Source organism: Astyanax mexicanus, unplaced genomic scaffold (assembly GCF_023375975.1).
Source record: "Astyanax mexicanus isolate ESR-SI-001 unplaced genomic scaffold, AstMex3_surface scaffold_37, whole genome shotgun sequence".
NCBI classification, from domain to species: Eukaryota; Metazoa; Chordata; class Actinopteri; order Characiformes; family Acestrorhamphidae; genus Astyanax; species Astyanax mexicanus.
Window position 1 is genome coordinate 186,441 of NW_026040047.1, and position 6,598 is coordinate 193,038.

Sequence of the window (6,598 nt, forward strand, 5' to 3'; positions counted from 1 at the left end):
ATCTCATGTCCCCTGTCGGCCAGATTGATAGAAGTTTCTGGAAGTCAGCCTTTCCCATCATCCACAACAGTTTAACTGCCCATCATCCAGTTTATTAACCTTCCTTGCTCTAGCTGTTCACTCTCCACTACTGAAAACATTGAAGTTTACGTGAACTCTAACTGCTTTCATTGCTCATATTGCTATAAATGTGGATAAATTAAAGGAGCTTTGTAAATAAATTTTTAAAATCTTTTCAAGGCCTAAAAATATTATCACTGTGGAAAAAGCAACTAACATATTGTTTTCAACATTTCTTAAGTATTTTGGGATCATTTGTGTGTTGAATGTAGTAAAGTATGTGTTCAGAGGATTCCGGCGCATAGTTTTGAGCTCCTCTCACTCCTTATAGCGATAAACTGCTTCAAATGTTGTTTTGAACTGAAAACATCTCTTTCGATCAGGAATGAGTTTTTAAGACCTATAACACATTATAACTGTAAAATGCACTAACATTTCGTTTTCATCATTTCTTAAGTGTTTGGGTTCATTTGTGTGTTAAATGTAGTATTCAGACGGTATAAGCCGAGAGAAGCGTTTTTGGCATAGTTTTGAGCTATTATTTTGCCAAAGTATGTAAGTCACATGCCACTGAGGTGAGGAAAGTCGTGGTCCCGAAACTAGCTGTGCTCTGCATTGAGAATGTTAAACATGTAGCAGCAGCTTATGATAAGATCATCTGCACTGTTAACATTGAAGCACCGCTAGAAAATTCTCATGCTTTGGATCTCATTGTAGACACCGGAGCTTCTGTTTCCATTCTCCCAGAAACACTGTACAAGCAATGTTTTGCCAGCTGCTCTCTGAGAGAACCAAAAGTGAAACTGCTCACTTATGCCAGACAGGAGTTATCTGTTATGGGGTGTCTACCTGCTGTGGCTACCATACCAAACCAAGGTGAAAAAATTTCAGTCTCCTTCTACATTGTCAAATCCGGATTACTATTATTAGGTTTGGACATGATAAAGGCACTCAAGGTAAACATCATTGGAGGCAAAGTAAACTACTTCGAACATGACAATGCAAATGCTCCACCTTCTCTTTCACAAATCAAATCAAATCAAATCAAATCAAATTTATTTGTATAGCGCTTTTTACAACAGGTGTTGGCACAAAGCAGCTTTACAGAAACATGATTACAGGACAAAGAATCAGGCAAAACATTACACATAGAAAATACAGAATACAGAACCCCCAGTGAGCGCGGAGGCAAGGAAAAACTCCCTCAGAGCTGCAGGAGGAGGAAGAAACCTTGGGAGGACCAAGACTCACATTAAAGGGGGGACCATCCTACCACTGGTCAAACGGCTTTTAAATTAAAATTTAAAAAGTCTTTTATACATCCATATAGGTTTTATGTACTCAGGAGTGTAATAGCGCCACTAATGGCTTGGATGTAATCTGTAGTGGAGAGTAAGATGGTCGATGAGCAGCTGATCTGTGGTGGTGGTGGAGAAGAGCTGACTTCAGAAACTTCCATCAGTCTGGCTGGACAGGAGACGCGAGAGCCTGAGGGTCCAACATCGGTATCGGGTCAGACAGGTGGGCAGTCAGTAACTCGGAGGAAAGCAGAGAGATGGAATTAGTTTTTACTGGATTTATGCAAAACTGAGAATATTAAAACATTATCAGAGTGTGGCAAATGACTCCGGCAGAACTGAATAAAACAGCCTAACTAAAGGCAGAGAGCCAGAAGGTAACATAGACACGGAGGCTCCCTGAAACACCAGCATCCACCCACTCCACCGTCCACAAACCTGAGTGACCGTGTGCAGTGGGAGAACAACAGCACCAGCATCTCAGTTTACCACAATTTCCTCTGTCCATGAACCCCTGAATCTGCAGCCTTATCTAAAGGGAAAAACATTAATTACCAAAAGCTAAACTAAACAAGTAAGTTTTCAGTCTAGACTTAAAGATTGAGACTGTGTCTGAGTCCCGAACATATTCGGGGAGATTATTCCAGAGTTGAGGCGCTTTATAAGAGAAAGCTCTTCCTCCTGCAGAGCTCCTCTGAATTTTAGGCACTACTAATAAACCAGCACCCTGAGATCTGAGTAATCGCGGTGGTTCATAACAGGAGATGAGGTCTTGTAAATACTCAGGAGCGAGTCCGTGTAGGGCTTTATACGTTAACAGGAGAATTTTATAGTCTATGCGGAATTTGACTGGAAGCCAGTGCAGTGCTGATAGTACTGGACTAATATGGTCAAATTTTCTAGTTTTAGTAAGGACCCTGGCTGCAGCATTTTGAACTAGCTGAAGTTTATTTAAGTTACTGCCGGAACATCCAGACAGTAGCGCATTACAATAATCTAGCCTTGAGGTAATAAAGGCATGTACTAATTTTTCTGCGTCATGCAGTGATAGGGCATTTCTTAGCTTGGCAATATTACGGAGGTGTAGAAAAGCTGTTCTAGTAACATTAGATATGTGTTTATCGAATGCTAGATCTGAATCTATGATAACTCCAAGGTTTTTAGCTGCTGAACCAGGGGTGGCTGAGAAGTCAGCCAGATTTAGCATTAAGTCTGATAATTTATTTCTAGCAGCTTTGGGGCCTAATAGGAGAACTTCTGTTTTATCACTATTTAATAGGAGGAAGTTGTGCGACATCCATGATTTTACATCTTCTACACAATCCTCGATTTTCTTTAATCTCACTCTGTCATCAGGTTTGGCTGATATGAAGAGCTGCGTGTCATCCGCATAACAATGAAAATTCACATTGTGTTTTCTAATAACTTTGCCCAGTGGGAGCATATATAATGTAAATAATAACGGTCCTAATATAGAGCCTTGTGGAATTCCATATCTTACCTTGGTATAACTGGAAGACATATCATTTATCCTCACAAACTGATAGCGATCGGTTAAGTACGATTTAAACCATGCTAAGGCAGTTCCGGTTACACCGACCATGTTCTCTAGTCTTTCTAAAAGGATAGTATGATCTATTGTATCAAAGGCTGCGCTCAGATCGAGAAGTACGAGTAAGGAAACACAGCCTTGGTCGGCGGCTATAAGTAGATCGTTTGTTATTCTAACTAAAGCTGTCTCAGTGCTATGATAAGGCCTAAATCCAGATTGAAATTTTTCATAAATCTGGTTTCTTTGCAGGTAAGAGCAAAGTTGTTGGGCTACAGCTTTTTCTAAAATCTTAGAAATAAAGGGTAAGTTTGAAATAGGTCTATAGTTAGACAGTACACTAGGATCAAGATTTGGTTTCTTGATCATAGGTTTAATTACAGCAGTTTTAAAGGCTTTGGGTACATGGCCCAGGGCGAGCGATGAGTTTACTATCATTAACAGAGGTTTAATTATATCTGGTAGTACCTGTTTTAATAATTTTGTGGGAACAGCATCAAGTGTGCAGGTTGTGCTGTTTGAAGAGGAGATAATTTTCTCTAGTTCTAGCTGTGGAAGTGGGTTAAAGACTTCCAACCTAACTTCAGTAACAGGGTTTTGTTCTAGATCAGCCAGACCAGATGACAGAGAGGATGTAATATTTATCTGTTTAATTTTATCCCGAATGTTTTCAATTTTACTATTGAAGAAGTCCATAAAATCGTTGCTGGTGTAAATGGCTGGAATCTGAGGTTCAGTACCTGCCTGGTTTTTAGTTAATTTGGAAATAACACTAAAGAGAACTCTAGGATTATTTTTATTTATCTCGATCTGTGAGGCCAGATATGCTGAGCGGGCTTTATTAAGTTCTTTTCTATATTTAACAAGACTGTCTTTCCACGCAGAGTGAAACACTTCCAGTTTAGTTGATCGATATTTACGCTCTAAATTTGGTACTAACTGCTTTAAGGTACGAGTTTGATCATTGTACCACGGTGCGAGCTTTTTCTGTCTCTCTATTTTGTGTTTAAGGGGTGCTACAACATCTAAGGTAGAGCGAAAGGTATTTTCTAAACCTTCGGTTAGTTTGTCTAGTTCTACTGGGTCTATAGGAGAGTACATTAGAGTTGAGAAATCTGGAAGCTTATGTGTAAATTGTTGGGCTGTAAAAGGCGTAATTGAACGTTTTACAGAGTAGCTAGGGGATGTACGTATATTATGACTAAGATGTAATTTAAATGAAATAAGGTAATGATCTGAAATTGCGGAGGTTTGAGAACGAATATTCGGGTTATCTATGCTCACACCCAGGGTCAAAACTAAATCCAGAGTATGATTACAGTAATGAGTAGGTCCTGTTATATTTTGAATAATACCAACTGAGTCTAAAATCGATGTGAATGCTTTTTTTAATGGATCATCCAATTTTTCGAAATGAATGTTGAAGTCTCCAACTATAATCACTTTATCATTACTTACTGCTAAGTCTGTGACAAGATCACTAAATTCTTTTAAAAATTCTAAATAGGGCCCTGGTGGTCTGTAGATGTTAATTAAAGAAAATGCATTCTTTTTTGTAACTGGATTAATTATACTGGTGTAAAGAAGCTCAAAAGAAGTAAAATTTTCATAGTGTTTCTGATTGCTAACTAAGGTACTTTGGAAAAATATGCAGACCCCACCTCCTCTACCGGACAGTCTCGGATTGTGTATATAATTATAGCCTGCAGGGGCGGCTTCATTTAATGCTACATATTCATTTGGCCTAATCCAGGTTTCTGTCAGACACAGAACATCGAATTTCTGATCAGTTATCATTTCATTCACTAGAACTGCTTTTGAATTCAGAGATCTAATATTAAGTAAACCAATCTTTAGGCTTGAAATGTTAGTACTACAGTCTGGATATGATTGTTTAATATAAGTTAAGTTATTTAGATTTACTGTTTTAGTTTTTTGATGTTTTTGTTTGACTCGGGGGACAGACACAGTCTGAATACATTGGTATCTAGGTAACGTCTCTTTGCAGCTCGCAGACGGTTGGTTAAGCCTCTCTGTCTGCGGCCTGGTCCCGGCTCTGGATTGTCAGCAGCTTCTAATACTACTCTGCCGACTAACTAAAAGACTATGAGCTATGCTGCATGAAAGTAAGGCAGCACCCTCCCGCGTGGGGTGGACACCATCCCTACCTAAAAGACCAGGCTTGCCCTCAAAGTGTAGCCAGTTATCTATAAAGCCCACATGATTTTCTGCACACCACTTGGACATCCAGCGGTTCAGCGAAGAAAGCCTGCTGTAAGCTTCATCACCACGCCTCATTGGGATGGGGCCAGAGCAGATTACCTCCTCGGACAGCGTCTGGGCCTGTTTAATCACCTCTTTAATATTAGCCTTAGTTACTTCAGACTGCCGCAGACGAATATCATTGGCCCCTACATGAATTACTACCCTCGAATATCTCCTATTCCCTAACCTGAGGTTGCCACTAATGTCCGGTGCTCTGGCTCCCGGTAAACAAGTAACTGTTGCCGCTGGTGCCCCTAAAGGAGTAGCTAATTTCACGTGTCGGACGATAGAGTCTCCTATCACCAGAGTACCTTTAACAGGCTCCTCAGTTGGTGCTTCACTGAGCGGGGCAAACCTGTTTGACACGTGAACTGGGGGAGCGTGGTGTTTAGGTGGGCTGGCTGTGGCCTTTGCGGTAGCATTAGCCTTAGCCTTTCGACTATGCCGCCGAGACGTTACCCATTCGCCCCGCTGTGAGGGCTCTAAGGCCGGAGTCGAGGGGGTACTAACTCTCCCTGAGACACCCGGGGCTGCTAACAGTGAATCCTGCTGTCTATCCCTTATTAAACCCCGGACGTGCAGCTCTAACTTGTTCACCTTATCCACCAAGGAGCTAACTATCTCACACTTAGTACAAATACCACTATTGTTACCAGTATCGGTGGATAAGGGATCTAAGCTATACATGCCACACTCTAAACAGGTGTAAACCTGAGCAGAAGCCATGGAGAAAAAGAGCACTCACCTTGTTTCAGTTGAAATTAGAAACTTACACAAACAAACTGCAGCAGCAAACAGCTAATCCAGCAAACCTGAGGAAAAAGTCTATAAAAGTAGACTGAGAGTGGATTAATAGGTGTGTAGAGCAAAGAGGAAGCAGACTAAAAGTGGATTAGTAAGTGTGAAGAGAGTAAAAGAGAAGAAAACAGAGAAAAGTGTAGAAGCTGAGGATTAAAGCAAGCTTTCAGCAGCAGAGCAGCACAGCAGCAGACCAGCACAGCAGCAGACCAGAGTAGTAGAGAGCAGAGTAGAGAGCAGAGTAGAGAGCAGAGTAGAGAGCAGAGTAGAGAGCAGAGCAGAGAGCAGAGCAGGGAGCAGAGCAGGGAGCAGAGCAGGGAGCAGACACTCCGCAGTGTACAATGTGTCTGCCTCACCTTCTTCTCCTGGCTGTGAGAAAGGGTTTGTGCACAAGGTACAGATAGACAAATCAGTGCAGCCGGTACGTCAAAAATTGAAACAATTACCATTGAGCATTCGTAAGGAGGTGTCAGTAGAGCTCAACCGATTGCTACAAGCAGGCATTATAGAACATATAGATGCATCTGAATGGGTGAGTCCCCTAGTGGTAGCACGAAAAAAAGAAGGGGGCCTACGACTCTACGTTGACCTCAGGGAACCTAACAAAAGTGTAATCATGGACTGTCAT

The 6,598-nt window shown here is 41.3% G+C and overlaps 1 long non-coding RNA gene across 1 annotated transcript; it reads right to left on the bottom strand.

The window, feature by feature from the left end:
- Positions 1 to 1,098: 1,098 nt before the first annotated feature.
- Positions 1,099 to 6,292, bottom strand: LOC125793109 (uncharacterized). Its single transcript, XR_007432694.1, has 2 exons — positions 5,918 to 6,292; positions 1,099 to 1,596 (listed from the first exon to the last, which is right to left on the bottom strand). It is a non-coding gene; the product is annotated as an uncharacterized LOC125793109 (long non-coding RNA).
- Positions 6,293 to 6,598: the final 306 nt, after the last annotated feature.